The sequence below is a fragment of the Macaca fascicularis genome, chromosome 10 (genome assembly GCF_037993035.2).
Source record: "Macaca fascicularis isolate 582-1 chromosome 10, T2T-MFA8v1.1".
Lineage (NCBI taxonomy): Eukaryota > Metazoa > Chordata > Mammalia > Primates > Cercopithecidae > Macaca > Macaca fascicularis.
This window is the reverse complement of record NC_088384.1, coordinates 89,938,589-89,955,962: the sequence shown is the minus strand read 5'-3', so window position 1 is coordinate 89,955,962 and position 17,374 is coordinate 89,938,589. Positions and strand designations below refer to the sequence as shown.

Sequence of the window (17,374 nt, the reverse complement as noted above, 5' to 3'; positions counted from 1 at the left end):
ACCAGCATAGGAGAGGGTATATCCAGGACACCTGCAGAGAGGCCTCAGCTGTTGCTCTCTTTTATCTGTTTCAACATGGGGCTTCCACGTCAGATTTCATTGGAAATACACCTAAAGACTGGCAAACTCAATGACTTCCAAGAGCTCCATCTAGTTCTGCCCTTTGTTCAAGGTATTCAGTAAATATTTACCAAGCACCTGCTAGGGGCCATGTACTGTTCAAGGCACTGAGGACCCATCAGTGAACAAACAGGCCAAAAAAATCTCTTCCCCCAATGAGACCACATTCCTTTTAAAGTAAATTGCACATTCATCAGAAGGTGATGAGTGGTCTGGAGAAGACTCAAAGAGACAGGGGAGCTGCAATGTTTAAAAGGGTGATCAGGGGTCCAGGCGCGGTGGCTCACACCTGTAATCCCAGCACTTCGGGAGGCCAAGGTGGGAGGATCGCTTGAGCTCACGAGCTTGAGACCAGCCTGGAAAACATAGCAAGACCTCCTTTCTACTAAAAATCAAAAATTTAGTTTGGCATGGTGCTACATGCCTGTAGTCCCAGCTACCTGAGAGGTTTGAGATGGGAGGATGGTTTGAGATGGAGACTGCAGTGATCTGTGATTATACCACTGCACTCCAGCCTGGATGCTAGAGCAAGACCCCAACTGAAAACAAACAAATTTAATTAGACAAGAAAATTAAAAAATGATCAGGGAAGGGTTCTGTGAGGGCGGCGTTTGAGAGCTCACAAGGAAAGCGAGGATCGAGCCAAGAGCCATCTCAGGGAGGAGCTTTGTAGCAAGTACTGCTCATGGGCACTCCGGATCCTCCCGGCCTCCCCTGGCTCCACAGATTTGGCCACTGGTTCCAGCTTAGTTGCCGCTACTCTGTGGCCAGCTCTGTGCGAGCTCTCACTGATCTCATGCCTGGGCCACCTGCCCTCGCCTCCTGCTCTGGAGATTCCCTATTGACGCTGAGGTTGGAGATGACATGGGACCTGCTGGGAGCCTGTGCCTGAGCTACTGGGAAAGTGAGGGGGTTAATACCAGTGTTAGTCTGTTTTCACACTGCTATAAAGAACTACCTAAGAATTTCTTCGTAATTCACTAAGAAAAGAGGTTTAATTGACTCACAATTCCACAGGCTTAACAGAAAGCATGACTGGAAGGCCTCAGGAAACTTACAATCATGGTGGAAGGGCGAAGGAGAAGCAAGGACCTTCCTCACATGGTGGCAGGAGACAGACAGTGAAGGGGGAAGCGTCACACATTTTTAAACCATCAGATCTCACAGCGTCACACACTTAAATCATCAAATCTCACAATAACTCACTCTCATCATAACCATGATGAGAACAGCAAGGGAGAAATCTGCCCCCACAATCCAATCACCTCCCACCAGGTCCCTCCTCCAATTCAACATGAGGTTTGGGTGGGGACACAAATCCAAGCCATTATCAATGCTAGTGAACCTTTACCTAGTGGGAACAGAAGCAGGTGGATGAATTCCTTTCCCTTTGTTCCCTTGGGTGGATTGTCCTGAGCTGGCTTTATTCATGTGGTCTCACGGAAGACATTTCCAGAAGATCGAGCAATCAGTCATGCTTGATACCAAGTGGTGACCTGGTTGGTGGTGCACCCTTGTATTGGCTCTTCCTCCTTCCTTGGGATTGCACTCCGAGTAAACACAGACATAATAAACATAAGCCGTCCCAGCGCAGTGGTTCATGCCTGTAATCCCGGCACTTCAGGAGGCTGAGGCAGGTGGATCACTTGACGTCAGGAGTTCGAGATCAGCCTGGCCAACATGGAGAAACCTTGTCTCTACTAAAAATACAGAAAGTACCCAGGCATGGTGGCATGCGCCTATAATCCCAGCTACTCAGGAGGCTGAGGCAGGAGAATTGCTTGAACCCACCCAGGAGGCAGAGGTTGCAGTGAGCCAAGATCACACCACTGCACTCCAGCCTGGGCAACACAGTGAGGCGCCATCTCAGAAAAAAAGAAAAAAGAAGAAACAAACCTTGAGCTTTCTTCTGGCTCTGCTTTCTGGGGAACCCAGGCTCTGGCAAGTGTTCTAGGCAGGGAAACAGGAAGTGCAAAAGCCCTGAGGTAGGAGCAAGATCGGTGTGGTAGAGGAACAGCAAGGTGGCTGAGGCAGAGAGAGAAGGACTGTGGTAGGTGAGGGGACCACTAAGGTGCCTCTGAAACTTTAATGTGTATTATGAATCACCCGGGGATCTTGTTAAAATGCAGGCTGTGATTCAGGTCTGGGGTGGGATCTGAGATTCTGCTTTTTTTTTTTTTTTTTTTTTTTTAAGAGATGCATCTCACCCTGTCACCCGGGCTGGGGTGCAGTGGTGCAATCATAGCTCACTGAAGCCTTGAACTCCTGGGCTCAGGCAATCCTCCTGCCTTAGCCTCCCAAGTAGCTGGGACTACAGGTGCATGCCACCATGCCCGGATACTGCATTCCTAACCAGGTCTCAGATGATATTGATACTGCTGGCCAATGGACCGCACTTTGAGTAGAAAACGTATCAGCTATAGTAGGTTCTATGGCTTTTACCCTGAATGAGATGAGAGCCAATGGAGGGTTTGGATGGAGAAATTACATGATCTGATGTACATTTTTAAAGGATACCAGGCCTGACGTGGTGGCACACGTCTGTAATCCCAGCACTTTGGGAGGCTGAGGTGGGTGGATCACCTGAGGTCAGGAGTTCAAGACCAGCCTGACTAACATGGTGAAACCCCATCTCTACTAAATACAAAAAATTAGCCAGGTGTGGTGGCGCATGCCTGTGATCCCAGTGACTTGGGAGGTTGAGGTGGGAGAATTGCTTGAACCCAGGAGGTGGGGAGGTTGCAATGAGCCAAGATTGCGCCATTGCACTCCAGCCTGGGCAACAAGAGCAAAACTCCGTCTCAAAAAGAAAAAAAAAAAAAAAAAGGGATACCATTGGCTGGGAGAAAAATAGGTGGGGAATCTGGGTGGTGAGCTTAGAAACAGGAAGGTCAGTTAGGAGGATCTGGCAATAATCCAGGTGAGAGATGCCCTAGGAGTCATTAAGATTTTATCTAAAAGTTTCAGTCTTTTCAATTTAGTATTTAGAACTATTTCCCAAAATACAGGACATACATCAGTGGTGGTATATGAGCTCATTTTAGGTAGGACACCAAGTAACCATGTTTTGTTTTTATGGTTATGTGTTTATTACAAGTATTTTTGTTTTTCATTTTTAGCAATGATACACAGTTATCTTTTAAAATAAAGATTTTTAAGTTTATGAAATATATGTTGATTTGGAGTGAAATACTAAGTAAATGAACAGTGGTGATACAAACATGGCAAATGTGAAGGTGTCTCCCAAATGCCTGAGGTCTAGGAAACGCTGACTTTAAAATAAATAAAATTAGGCTGGGCGTGGTGGCTCACACCTGTAATCCCAGCACTTTGGGATGCTGAGGCAGGCAGATCACTTGAGGTCAGGAGTTCAAGACCAGCCTGACCAACATGGTGAAACCCCGTCTCTACTAAAATATGAAAATTAGCCAGGCATGGTGGTGTGCATCTGTAATCCCAGCTAGTTGGGAGGCTGAGGCAGGAGAATTGATTGAACCCGGGAGGCAGAGGTTGCAGTGAGCCGAGATCTACAGCGGGGGTTGTAGTCCACTGCACTCCATCTTGGTCAACAGAGCAAGACTAACTCTCAAATAAATAAATAAAATAAAATACATAAAATTATTACTGGTTATTTATTAATTTCTTTTTTAAAAATTCATGATCCTGCTCCTTCTCTAAGGTGTTTATTTATTTCTTTTTTTTTTTTTTTTTTTTTGAGACGGAGTCTCGTGCTGTCACCCAGGCTGGAGTGCAGTGGCCGGATCTCAGCTCACTGCAAGCTCCACCTCCCGGGTTCACGCCATTCTCCGGCCTCAGCCTCCCGAGTAGCTGGGACTACAGGCGCCCGCCACCGCGCCCGGCTAAGTTTTTGTATTTTTAGTAGAGACGGGGTTTCACCGTGGTCTCGATCTCCTGACCTTGTGATCCGCCCGCCTCGGCCTCCCAAAGTGCTGGGATTACAGGCGTGAGCCACCGCGCCCGGCCTAGTTTTTTGTATTTCTTAATAGAGACGGGGTTTCACCGTGTTAGCCAGGATGGTCTGGATCTCCTGACCTCGTGATCCACCCGTCTCGGCCTCCCAAAGTGCTGGGATTACAGGCTTGAGCCACCGCGCCCGGCCGGTGTTTATTTATTTCTTAGGGTAATTTTTTTTTTTTTTGAAGAACCCATCTCGCATTCTCTAATAAAAAAGCACTGAGAAAATGGGAACTCAAATCTGAGACAGGGTTTGTGAGCCACCTTTTAAAAATGCACCCAAGTGTAATAAACACTTACTTCTCACAAAGTCATTGTCCAAAAGGACAGCCCTTCAGTAATGGGAGGCATGGTTGAAAGAGTCACCCCGTGGTGGTTGATCTGAGAGGAATGAGTTGGACTCCAGTTAAGGCAGTTGTCCTCAAGCCTGGCAGGGCACCACTTTAAAAAAAGAAAAAAAAAAAAGCCCAGGCCCCACCCCAGGTCAATCATATCAGCATCTCTGAGGGCAGGATCTGGCACCTGTGTGCTTTGAAAGCTCCCAGGTGATTCCATGCCTGTCTGTCCTCTTGTTCCTCCTTGGTACAGGGGAAAGGGCATGGCTTTTGGGACAATACAGACCTGGGTTCAAATCTTTCCACTTGCATGCTGGGTGATCTTGAACTATTTATTTGACTGAATTTCTGAAATGTATGCAGCTCATCTGTACAATAAGAATCGTCATACCCCCCCGCCTTAGGGTAGCTGTGACAATTCAGTGACACAAGATTTGTCATGGGCCCACAAACAACATGCCAAACAACAGGGGTTCAGTACACTCTCGTCCCTTCCTTTCCTCAGTGACACTCCCGCCACCCAGACACTGGCACAGAATGAGTGCCTGGTAGTAGGACCTCAGCTTCCGCAAGGAATCAGAGGGTGAAGGTCTGAGCTGATTATTTTGGGGGATTAACAGTACCTACCTATGAGTCAAACCTTAATTCATTGTTTTCTATTTTTAATTAATATTTAATTACGTCAGTAAAATGGAACCATTCTTTAAAAAACGTTATAAATGGAGCACAAGTCTTCTTTGCCCACCTCCTGCAATCCTGGTCCACGGCCCTTTCCAAATATTGAACTTGGCAAGTGCCTTCCAGATCTTTCAAAAATATATTCACGCATTTTATAGGAACCCATAGAAAAAATATAATATTGTTTCGTATATTTTAGTAAATAAGTGGATTTTTTTTACCATATATATCATTATGCAGCTTTTCTTTACGCAACAGTGTATTTGCAAGACTTACCCATGTGGTTACATACACCTGAGTTCATTCCTTTTAGCTCCTTGATAATGTTCTATTGTAAGAATTACCATAATTTATGTAATTATTTTCCTCTCGATAGATTCTTTCCAACTTCTTAACATCACAATCACAGCTCCCGAGGACATCCTTGTATTCACCGCTACATACTCATCTGTATTTTTAACCTTTAAAATTACTCTTTATTCGCTCGACAGTGGAATGAGCACTGGATTGGGAGTCCACCCACTTTGACCTGGTTGCCAGGCTCCTCTGAATCCTAGGCTCTCCATTCTCAGCACAGATCTTTGCCCCTTTTCCACCATGATTCTCTTACCTTAACCACTGCACCTGCCTTGTCACCGAGCTCCCCATCTCTGGCCAAGTCTCTGGTTCCTCCCAATCCTCACCTAACATCAACCACCATGTCATTCTGCTTAAAATCCTCCATTGGCTGCAGAGCTTGGCTCCAGCGAGGGCAAAACCTGCCTGGGTAAAGCACAGAGGCCCAGGGCTGGGGAGCAGGGGGTCAGAGGGCAGGCAACGGCATTGAGAAGGGCCACAGGGGACAGCACAAAATCAGCCTGCCTGGAGAACTCCCTGCTGATCACTCAAATAACCCACCCCATGAAGCCTACTGGGGCATAGCTGCCACTCCCACCTCCTGAACTCGCCTGGGACTGTGTCCTGCTACTATTTCACGCTCTGCACGCTGACTTTTAGCATGTTATCTTCCTGCCTGACTCCCCTCGGGCCTGTGACCTCCTCAGAGGCCAGGAGTGTCTCTGAATCCTCAGCGGCCAATACAGGGCTTGGCTTAACTAGCAGGTGCAACTCCATGTTTGTTGAACAATGGCATGAGCTTCCGCTTGAAGCTTGGTGGGCAGAGCAGCCCTGACAGGTGGTCAGCAGCAGGAGACCCCACGTGACTGTCAATTGGGGATCCTGAAGTTGGCCAAGTATAGTTTGCAGCATGCAAAATGGCAGGGGGGAGCCAGACTCTAGTCCTAGCAGGGCTGGAGTCTCAGTTACTTATTGCTATTTAATATGCTACTCCACTGCAGACCTCAGTGGCTTAAAATGATGATGTGTTATTGTATTAGGGTTCTCTAGAGGGTCGGAATAAATGGGATATATATATATATATAAAGGAGAGTTTATTAAGTATTAACTCACATGATCACAAGGTCCCACAATAGGCCGTCTGTAAGCTGGGGAGCAAGGAGAGCCAGTCCGAGTCCCAAAACTGAAGAATTTGGATGCTCAAGGGCAGGAAGCATCCAGCAGAGGAGAAAGGTGTAGGCTAGGAGGCTAGGCCCATCTCACTTTTTCGCATTTTTCTGCCTGCTTTATATTCTAGCCAAGCTGGCAGCTGATTAGATGTTATTCACCCAGATTGAGGGTGGGTCTGCCTTTCCCAGCCCACTGACTCAAATGTTAATCTCCTTTGGCAACACCCTCACAGGTACACTCAGGATAAATACTTTGTATCCTTCAATCCAACCGAGTTGACTCTCACTATTAACCACTGCACTTCCTTCCTTCCTTCCTTTCTTCTTTTTTTTTGCCCAGGCTGTAGGGCAATGGCGTGACCTCGGCTCACAGCAACCTCCGCCTCCCAGGTTCAAGCGATTCTCCCGCCTCAGGCTCCTGAGTAGCCGGGAAGCATGAGCCACCATATCCAGCTAATTTTGTATTTTTAATAGAGACTGGGTTTCTCCGTGTTGGTCAGGCTGGTCTCAACATCTCAACCTCAGGTGATCCACCTGCCTTGGCCTCCCAAAGTGCTGGGATTACAGGCATGAGCCACCATGCCCAGCCTCCGTTAGAGTTATTTTTTATGGTTCTAAGGGAAGTCCAGACACAGATGGAAAGTTCTGCTCCACAAGATATTTTTGGGGATCACTCCCACATTCAGCTGGGGCTGGAACACTCAAGATACACATAGAAAGGTTCTGGCCCCTTCCCTATCCAGGGGCTCATCCCTGAACCTCAGCCTTAAACGGCTCTTCCCATTGTCCTGTCTCTGTGTTCCTTCCTCTACCCTGTCTTCGTGGCAGCCTTGGTTGTCAAGGGGTGGTTGGACCGGCTGGGCCCTGGCTGGGCCTCTCTCCAGAAGGTTAGTTGGATTTCCTTCTCAGTGGCTCAGGGCTTCAAGAGAACGGAAGCTGCTAGGCCTCTTACAAGCCAGGCATGGAACCAACACAAGTGAAAGCAGGTCACAAGGCCAGCCCAGATTCTAGGGAGGAGAAATAGTGCCACCTCTTGACGGGAGCCTGCGTGTCCAGGGACAGGAGGCATTTCGCTCAACAAGATGGAGTTTCGCTCTTGTTATCCAGGCTGGAGTGCAATGGCAGGATCTCGGCTCACGGCAACCTCTGCCTCCCGGGTTCAAGCGATTCTCTTGCCTCAGCCTTTGAAGTAGCTGGGATTACAGGCATGCACCACTACACCCGGCATTGTTGGTGGCCATCTTTGGAGGCATCTCCCTCAGCTGGGAAAGGAAGCCTGAACACTTGTTTTCCAGGTGCCGGCCTTTATCATCACCTTTATTTAAGTCTTAGGTGGGGTACTGGTAGGAGGAGGACAGGTGGTTGTTAATCCTGTGGGAGTGGCCCAGCATTTTTAGGGAAAAATCCAGAATGGTTAAGAATTGCCTAGGCCAATTGCGGTGGCTCACACCTGTAATCCCAACACTTTGGGAGGCCGAGGTGGGCGGATCACTTCAGGTCAGGAGTTTGAGACAAGCCTGGCCAACATGGTGAAATCCCATCTCTACTAAAAATACCAAAAAAAAAAAAAAAAAAAAAAAAAAATTAGCTGGGCGTGGTGGTGGGCGCCTGTAATCCCAGCTACTCGATTCTCTAGCTGATGCAGGAGAATCACTTGAACCCGGGAGGTGGAGGTTGCAGTGAGCCCAGGTTGCACCACTGCACTCCAGCCTGGACTACAGAATAAGACTCCAATCTCAAAAAAAAAAAAAAAAAAAAAAAAAAGAATTACCAAGGCCATCAAAAGAGGAGGTAGATGAAGGGAACATAGAGGCAGGACAATGGTAGGAGGGGTCAAGGCTGGGGTTCAGGGCTAAGCCTCTGGCTGGGGCAGGGGCCAGAATTCTCCTGCCGGTGTCGATGACCATCATGTCAGGCTGAACAACCGTAATCTGATTTCATCAAGAAGAGGGGAGAACCATCATCCAGATGTTGCCCACCTCTCTAATATGTCAGAGACCACAGGTCTTACCCCTCCCCACCCACCTGGGCTGGCACTGAACCCCTTACCCACTGGAATCATTCCTAAGCCCACCCCATCTCCACGCCCAGTTAAGGACCCGACAGTTTCCTTGTATTTCTTCTTTTTTTATTATTATTATTATTTTTGAAACGGAGTTTCACTCTTGTTACCCAGACTGGAGTGCAATGGTAGGATCTCGGCTCACCACAACCTCTGCCTCCTGGGTTCAAGCTATTCTCCTGCCTCAGCCTCCTGAAGTAGCTGGGATTACAGGCGTGTACCACCACACCCAGCTAATTTTGCATTTTTGTAGAGACGGGGTTTCTCCATGTTGGTCAGGCTGGTCTTGAACTCCCGACCTCAGGTGATCCACCTGCCTTGGCCTCCCAAAGTGCTGGGACTACAGGCGTGAGCCACCGCGCCCAGCCCAGTTTCCTTGTATTTCAATTGCCCCAGTAATAGACTAAGAATATCTGTCCAGTCTCTCCTGCTAATAAATATTTGAATAGCGGTTTGTTAATTTTTCTTACCCTTCAAGATGGAGATTAATTGCTATTTTACATTACACTCAACTTCTATTAGTTTGGGATTTACTTCCTCAGTGATACCATAAGCATTGGGCTTGAATAAAACATTTTAACCTAGACAAGCTCATTAAATTCTTGAAGGTGAATGGACAGAAACGGGGGAGAACTGGCCCTAGTTTTGCAGTTTTGAGGGCATCAATTTAAATCTATCAGGCAAGTGTCAAACAGGTTTGGAGTTGGGACATGCTCGGTGAGGAAGGATGGAGGTTACTGGAAGGACAGTCCTGTTTAGTCCTGCTGCGCCTCAGGCCACCAGAACCAGCCCTTCCCCAGAGCCAGCCCCACCCTACCTGGCTTCACCCTCAAGGTGTCCACAGCCTTGTGGCCAAAGAGTTCACCCTGACCCAAATAGGACTGTTGAATCCTATTTTTTAGGGTCCAATTTTACTCCTTGGACCTGACAGTCCTGCTGAGAGGAGTAAAGTTTTCTCACCTGTAAACAGGAGTGGTCATGCCCATTATCATGTTCACCATCATTATTGTCATAAATATCATGCTACCCCTAGACCCAAGGGTTGGACCCTGCTAATACCTGGGGTACACCCCCACTTTTGCCTATAGCACCCTATATTATTAAGAACCCCTCTAGTCTTGAAGCCAGCAAACCCAACCACTCCTCTCTGACTCCAGACTCGGCTGGCTCCATTGCCTACAGGGATTATGAGCGTACTGCAATACTTTTTTTTTTTTTTTTTTTTTTGAGGCAGAGTCTTGTTCTGTCACCCAGGCTGCAGTGCAGTGGCATGATCTCAACTCATTGTAACCTCCGCCTCCCGGGTTCAAGTGATTCTCATGCCTCAGCCTCCTGAGTAACTGGGATTACAGGCACCTGCCACCACGCCTGGCTAATTTTTGTATTTTTACTAGAGATGGGGTTTCGCCATGTTGGCCAGGCTGCTCTCAAACTCCTGACCTCAGGTAATCCACCCGCCTCACCCTCCCAAAATGCTGGAATTACAGGCGTGAGCCACTGCGCCTGGGCCAATCTATTTTAAGACCAAAAAATCTAAGAAGTTTCATAGAGTTATAGAATCAGGTGTCTATAAGTTGTTCTCAGCTTCCTGAAAGGCTCTTAACTTCTAGATCGGGGTGTCCAATCTTTTGGCTTCCCTGGGTCACATTGGAAGAAGAAGAATTGTCTTGGGCCACACGTAAAATACACTAATGGTAGCTGAAGAGCTTATATAATATATATATATTTATATATTTATTTATATATTTATATATATCACAAAAAAAAGTCTCATAACATCTTAAGAAAGTTGGACCACATTCAAAGCTGTCCTGGGGTGCCTGCAGCCCACAGGTTGCACAAAATTGTTCTAGATATTAACCTCTGGTGTTAATCATTTGACGACTTTCAATTATGCTGGGAATGAGAAACATACTTGAAGTCACTACCAGAAGCAGCTCTGGAAGAGGTTCGTATTTAACCCTGGTCATTAGTGCAGACTCCCACAGGCATGGTTCTTTTCCCTGTGGGTCTTTACGTCATTTTTCCCTCCAGGGGCCTCGGTCGGGCTCATCACAATTAACCAGAAAGGTTGTGATCATGTTTTACCTCAAAAGAAAAGGGCATGTGGCCTCGATTCCTAACCTTCCAGGTAGCTCCTGGCCTGTATGCAAATTTGCCAATTTTCGCGCTACAAACCGTGGATTTATTTTGGGGGGCGTATTTACATAGCCACAGAATGTCTTTGGGGGTACCTTTCCCCCAGAGCAAGAGGCACCAACTTGCCTGATAATTCCATATTTGAGGGAAGAATCTGGAAGAGTCCAAGAGAATTTGCTGCATCTAGATAGGGAAGAGGTTAAACTATCTTAGGTTCCAGAACACGTAACATCCCACTTATGTAACTACTTGGAGAGCCACGAGGGAGAGGCACAGGGCAGTGCTCACAGGGACCAGGAACCCAGAAACCCTTTCACTCTCTTGGAGTCCACGTTTCCCTCTCTCCCCTCCCCCGCCAGCGTCCTCTGCCCGTGCCCCCACATCATGTCCACATGCCACCTAACTGTTTGGGTTCCCCCAGAAGCCGACCTTGAGACAGAGGTTCAAGGGCAAGTTATTTACTTGGGAGGTGATCCCAGGAAGTACCAGTAGGGGAGGGGCAAAGTGAGACAGAAAAGAAAGGTACATGATCAAGCCAGTTACCCCGTGGGCAGTGGGAGCTCAATCCCGCCAGGGGATGCTGGAGACAGTGTAGATCATGGAGGCAGAGTTGCCCCACAACAGGCAAGGGAGCTGTGTCTGTATCCCATCAGTCATTGGTGGAGGGCTCCTGGCCATTAACCCTCTAGCAGATTGGCTTTCCCTGCACGCAGGTGGACATGCCCTCAGCAGAAAGCAGCCAGATAAAAGCCCGCAGGTGGGAGGTGGCAGGTGTTTGTGATTATACCTTCAGGGGGTAGGGCTGAGGGTCTTGCAGACATAAGCAGGGCAGCAGCCATGGTGGCTCCCTTGCCCCAGCTCAGATGCCATGTGAATTTTCATCTCAAACCCTTTGTTATGGGCTGAATCGTGTCCCCTAAAATTCATATATTGAAGCCTTAATCCCCAGTACCTCCATATCCAAAGACAATATTTGGAGATAGAGCCTTTAAAGAGGGGATTGTATTAGCCAGGCATGGTGGCACCCACCTGTAATCCCAGCCACTCAGGAAGCTGAGGCAGGAGAATCGCTTGAACCTGGGAGGCGGAGGTTGCAGTCAGTGAGCTGAGATCGCACCACTGCACTCCAGCCTGGGCGACAAGAATGAAACTCCATCTCAAATAAAAAAATAAAAATAAAAAAAATAAGGGGCGGGGGGATTGAGTAAAATGAGGTCGTTAGGGTCAGCCATAATCAGAGCTTACTCCCCTTGTGAGAAGAGAAAATTTGGACACACGAGAGACACCAGGGATGTGCACCCAGAGGAAAGACCCCATGAGGACGCAGTGAGAAGGTGGCCATTTGCAAGCCAAGGAGGGATGCCTCAAGATAGGCCATCCCTGGGCACAGTGGCTCACGCCTGTCTTCCCACCACTTTGGGACGCCGAGGCGAGAGGATCGCTTGAGCCCAGGAGTTTGAGACAAGCCCAGGCAATACAGGGAGACCTCCGTCTCTACAAAACTAAAAAAATTAGCTGGGGCTGGGTGCAGTGGCTCATGCCGGTAGTCCCAGCACTTTGGGAGGCTGAGGCAGGTGGATCACTTGAGCTCAGGAGTTCAAGATCAGCCTGGTCAATACGGTGAAACCCCCATCTCTACTAAAAATACAAAAAAAAAAATTAGCCAGGCCTGGTGGCAGGCACCTGTAATCCCAGCTACTCAGGAGTCTGAGGCAGGAGAATTGCTTGAACCCAGGAGGTAGAGGTTGTAGTGAGCCGAGATCATGCCACTGCACTCTAGCCTGGACAACAGAGCGAGACTCAGTCTCAAAAAAAAAAAAGAAAGAAAAATTAGCTGGGCATGGTGGCACATGCCTGTAGCCCCAGCTGCTTAGGAAGCTGAAGTGGGAGGATCACTTGAGCCCGACAACGTTGAGGGGTGACAGAGCAGGACCCTACCTAAAAAAAAAGAGAGAAAAGGAGAGAGAAGCCAACCTTGCTGGCACTGTGATCTCAGACTTCTAGTGTCCAGAACTGCGAGAAATCCATTTCTATAGTTTAAGCCACCCGGTCTGTGGTATGTTGTGATGGCAGCCCTCATAAACGAAGACACTCTTTCCCAGTTCGAGTTCTCCATCTCCACTCCTGCCTCCGGTTGGCCCAGCCCCTCTTTCAAGCCAGGCTACAGGTCAGAGGTGACTGAGTCTTCTTTGGGTCAGGTGTCCATTTCAGTCCAATCAGCTGCTGTGGGAGAGCAGGGTGCCAGGGACAGGGTTGTAAATGAGGACAGAGCTCTGGAAAGGGAGCCTCACTGGGGAAGGTCACCCAAAAGTGTCTGCACCGTGGCCTGGGAGCGTCCTGAGCTGAGGCATCCATGTAATCTGGGCTATTTCCAAGCCATCGTGTCTTTGTTCTAGAAATAGATCATCCTGGGATATAAATCGGCACGACACTGAGCATCTAGACAGCGCTTCAGCAACCCACACCTTGGGCCTGTGTGAGCTGCTTTCCTGGCTCAGAGATTGTGACGATGACAGCCCCAAGCCTTGTCCACTGGGGCTGAATCGGAAGCTGAAAGGCACAGCTCGCTTCATCTGGAAACCAGCAGGATGTGAGGCTGACAGTTAATTAGATTAATAAGGAAGCCATGCCTTAAAATGTAATGCTGTTTTCATGAGCCTTTAAAGCCTATCAAAATGTTTGCCGAGCTTTATGGCTGGTAATTAACAACCTTGTAAAAATATACAAGGAAACAAGGAGATATCAGGGAGCTAATGAATGTGGCAGCTGCCAGACTCACAGACAGAGCCTGGCTCTGGCTTTCACATCACTGGGGTTTGGGTCCAGCTCTGCCTCTACTTGCTCAGGCAAGTCCCTCACCCTCTATGATCTGTTTCCTCATCTGTCCCGTGGAAAGGCTGGATGACTGCTGAGCCCTGGACCAGCTGCATTTCCCAGTCTTCCACTTTCTTGAGCTTCAGAGCTCAATTCACCTGCAGGTTCTCCTGCTCGGAGGGCCATTCCATCATTAAGACTGACGTTTCCCCACAATAGGTAGGAATCCAGTATCTCAGTGAGATCCTCAACATCCCACTCCATGAAAGTGGACGTAAGCAGCTTTTGTGGCCAAAGGACCATTCACCCTTTTTTTTTTTTTTTTTTGAGATGGAATCTCGCTTTGTTGCCCAGGCTGGAGTGCAGCGGCACGATCTCAGCTTACTGCAACTTCCACCTCCCAGGTTCAAGTGATTCTTCTGCCTCAGCCTCCCGAGTAACTGGGATTACAGGCGCATGCCACCATGCCCAGCTAATTTTTTGTATTTTTAGTAGAGATGGGGTTTCACCATGTTGGTCAGGCTGGTCTTGAACTCCTGACCTCAGGTGATCCATCCGCCTCGGCCTCCCAAAGTGCTGGGATTACAGGTGTGAGCCACTGCACCTGGCCTTTTTTTTTTTTTTTTTTTTTTTAACTTTTTTTGAGACAGGATCTTGCTCTGTTGCCAGGCTGGAGTGTAGTGGCACAATCAGCTCGCTGCAGCCTCAACCTCCTGGGCTCAAGCCATCCTCCCACCTCAGCCTCCCTAGTAGCTGGGACTACAGGCACACACCACTATGCCTGGCTAATTTTTACTTTTTTTTGTAGAAACAGGGTCTCCCTTTGTTGCCCAGCCTGGTCTTGAACTCCTGGCCTCAAGTGATCCTTCTGCTCAGCCTCCCAAAGTGCCGAGATTACAGGCATAAACCATGCACTTGGCCTCATCCTTCTTCAGTAACAAATTTTTCCTTCAGCAGATCACTCTCTCCCAGTTCTTAATCCCTAGCTTTAGACAGAGTTGACTCTACCCCTGCTGGTAAGAGTTGGCACGTATCTCAGCTGTAACCCGTGAGAGCATCGCAAGGATGATCACCTGACCTAGTCAGAGCCAATGGGACACAATGGAGAGAGAGTCTCTCCATTCATTTCCATTGAGATGAAGACGACTTAGACCTGGCATAGCCGGCAGCCATCCTGGCACCATGTGGAGTGTGAACGCTCATCCAGCACACAGCAAGGCCAAGCCAGATGGTGGAGAAAGATCAGGTCATGGTACTATTGTTTGGGCCCCTGAGTTTAGCCACATCTTAAATTTACCCTTGAACTTTGCAATTGCATGAGCCAATAAATTCCCTTTGTTGATTTAAGATATTTTTGAGGTGAGTTTTCTGTCACTTGCAAACAAGAATTCTAACAGTTACATGGTGTGTCTGTTAATGGGTGTAAGAGAGAGAGAGAGGAAAAGAAACAAAGTCATAAAAACAGAGAAAAAAGAAAAATTTTGTTTTACTGAAAGCACATGCTAGAGTTTGTACATGCTATTAATATTTCTCATTTGTAAAATGCCATTTGCTCTCTTTTTTCTCTCTGGAGATTCCTAGTCGTCCTCTCAAAGCCCATCTCAGTGGCTCCTCTTTCCCAGCTCTCCAGGCAAAGTGAGTCACTTCTTCTTCCTAGAAAGTCAGTCCTTCAAGACTTTTGACTTATGGCAGAAGTCATGTATATATTACTAAAAATAAACTACAGAGCGTTATAAGTGATACATATATGTGTAAACTAAACATGTTAACAATTACAATTGTTGTCATTCATTGTTATGGTCATTATTGTGGGTTGACATGTGAGCTTGACTGATAGACTTTTTTCCACGTACCCTTTAACCCCAGGACCCTCCACATTATGACTGGAATGGATACATAGGGCTGACACGTGTACCGGGGTCACATGGTCAGAAAGGGACCCACGGAAAGAATCTTCAAATTTTCAACCTCTTTCTTTCCTTTTTCCTTTCCTTCCCTTCCCTTCCTTCTTTCCTTCCTTCCTTCCTTCCCTTGCTTTCTCACTCTTTCTTTCCTTTCTTTTCTTGTTAGAGACAGGTTCTCACTCTGTCATCCAGGCTGGAGTACAGTGGTGCAATCACAGCCCACTACAACCTCAAACTCCTGTGCTCAAGTGATTCTCTCGCCTCAGCCTTCTGAGTAGCTGGGACCACAGGTATGTGCCACCAAGCCTGGCTAATTTTTTAAGGTTATTTTGGAGAGATGGGTTCTCACTTTGTTGCCCAGGTTCATCTCAAACTCCTGGCCTCAAGCAATCCTCCTGCCTCGGCCTTCTGAAGTGCTGGGATTACAGGCGTGAATCACTGCACCCGGCCCAAATTTTCCATTTCTAAATTTGAGAGATAAAAATGCTTAGAAAAGAGATGAAAGTGTCCAGGCACAGTCGGGAGGCCAAGGCGGGCGGATTATGAGGTCAGGAGATTGAGACCATCCTGGCTAACACAGTGAAACCCCGTCTCTACTAAAAAAGACAAAAATATTAGCTGGGCGTGGTGGCGGGCGCCTGTAGTCCCAGCTACTCGGGAGGCTGAGGCACGAGAATGGCGTGAACCCAGGAGGCAGAGCTTGCAGTGAGCCGAGATCGCGCCACTGTACTCCAGCCTGGGCAACAGAGTGAGACTCCATCTCAAAAAAAAAAAAAAAAGAAAGAAAGAAAGAAAAAGAAAAGAGATGAAAGCAAAAAGAACCAGTTTTTGCCAGTTACTTACTTTAACCCATTCTGAATTTCCTCCATAGTAATAGAATTTAAACTGAACAAATGCTGATTCTCCAGCTAGTGACAACACATCCCAGGCTTCTTTGTGGCCATGTGACCACATGGCTAAGTTGTCACCAAGGGCATATGAACAGAAGGGATGGGGCACCTTTTTCCTAACATTCTTTCTCCTTCCCTGAACATAGATGTGCTGTGACCAAGTTCTGACAATGGAGATGAAGATAACACCATGAAGGATACAGAGAAACAAGATGAAAGGATCTTTAATACCTGAGTGATCATATGGAACAGAGCCATCTCCCCACCCTGCAATACTTACCTTGAGGCTGTTACATGAGAGTGGATAAACTTCTATTTTCTTCAAGCCACTGTATTTTGTGCCCTCTTTATTACAGCAGCTTAGGCTTGCTCGAATTAATGTATTCCCAAACACCTCTCCTCCAACGACTAGAAAATTCCTCCCAGTTAGGAATTTTGGAGAGAAAGAAGAGAGAAGGGTAGAGGCTATATAACCCCGTGCCCCAACACAAACACACACACACACACATACCTTGCCCTTCCCCTAAGACAAGTCACAGATTTGATGGCAGGAAGAAAACAATAAAATTCTTTTGAAGTTTGGGAGATTAAAGAATAAAGACAGCGTGTAGCTTATTTCCATCTGGAATTTGTCCTTCGCGTTAGGATGTGAGCATCTTTTGTTTTGCCTTCCATCACTTACTTTCCCTTTTTCGGACAACAGTGTCCCAATATCCCTCTGGGAGTTCTGGGGATACCCTTAGCTGCCTCTTGTCACATCAGGCCTGTTTCGTACAGCCGCACAGTTTGTGCACTGCACAACACCAGGAAACTCATTTCACATAGACCATGACATAGATGTGTCGCCTGGAGTTGTGTAACAGGGCAGCCTTGTGGCCCTCCACATAGGCCACTAACTCTTGGTCTCCACGAGAGTGGCACCTGGCTGCTGTCGCTTCTCCAGGAGGCAGAG

The 17,374-nt window shown here is 47.6% G+C and overlaps 1 long non-coding RNA gene across 2 annotated transcripts; it reads left to right on the top strand.

Moving 5' to 3' along the window:
• The first annotated feature begins 7,667 nt into the window (after window positions 1-7,667).
• LOC135965372 (uncharacterized) lies at window positions 7,668-16,756 on the top strand. 2 transcript variants are annotated; one of them, XR_010578247.1, is made up of 2 exons: window positions 7,668-7,908; window positions 16,569-16,756. It is a non-coding gene; the product is annotated as an uncharacterized lncRNA (long non-coding RNA). The 2 variants fall into 2 exon arrangements; XR_010578246.1 differs by lacking the exon at window positions 7,668-7,908 and adding an exon at window positions 15,652-15,822.
• Window positions 16,757-17,374: the final 618 nt, after the last annotated feature.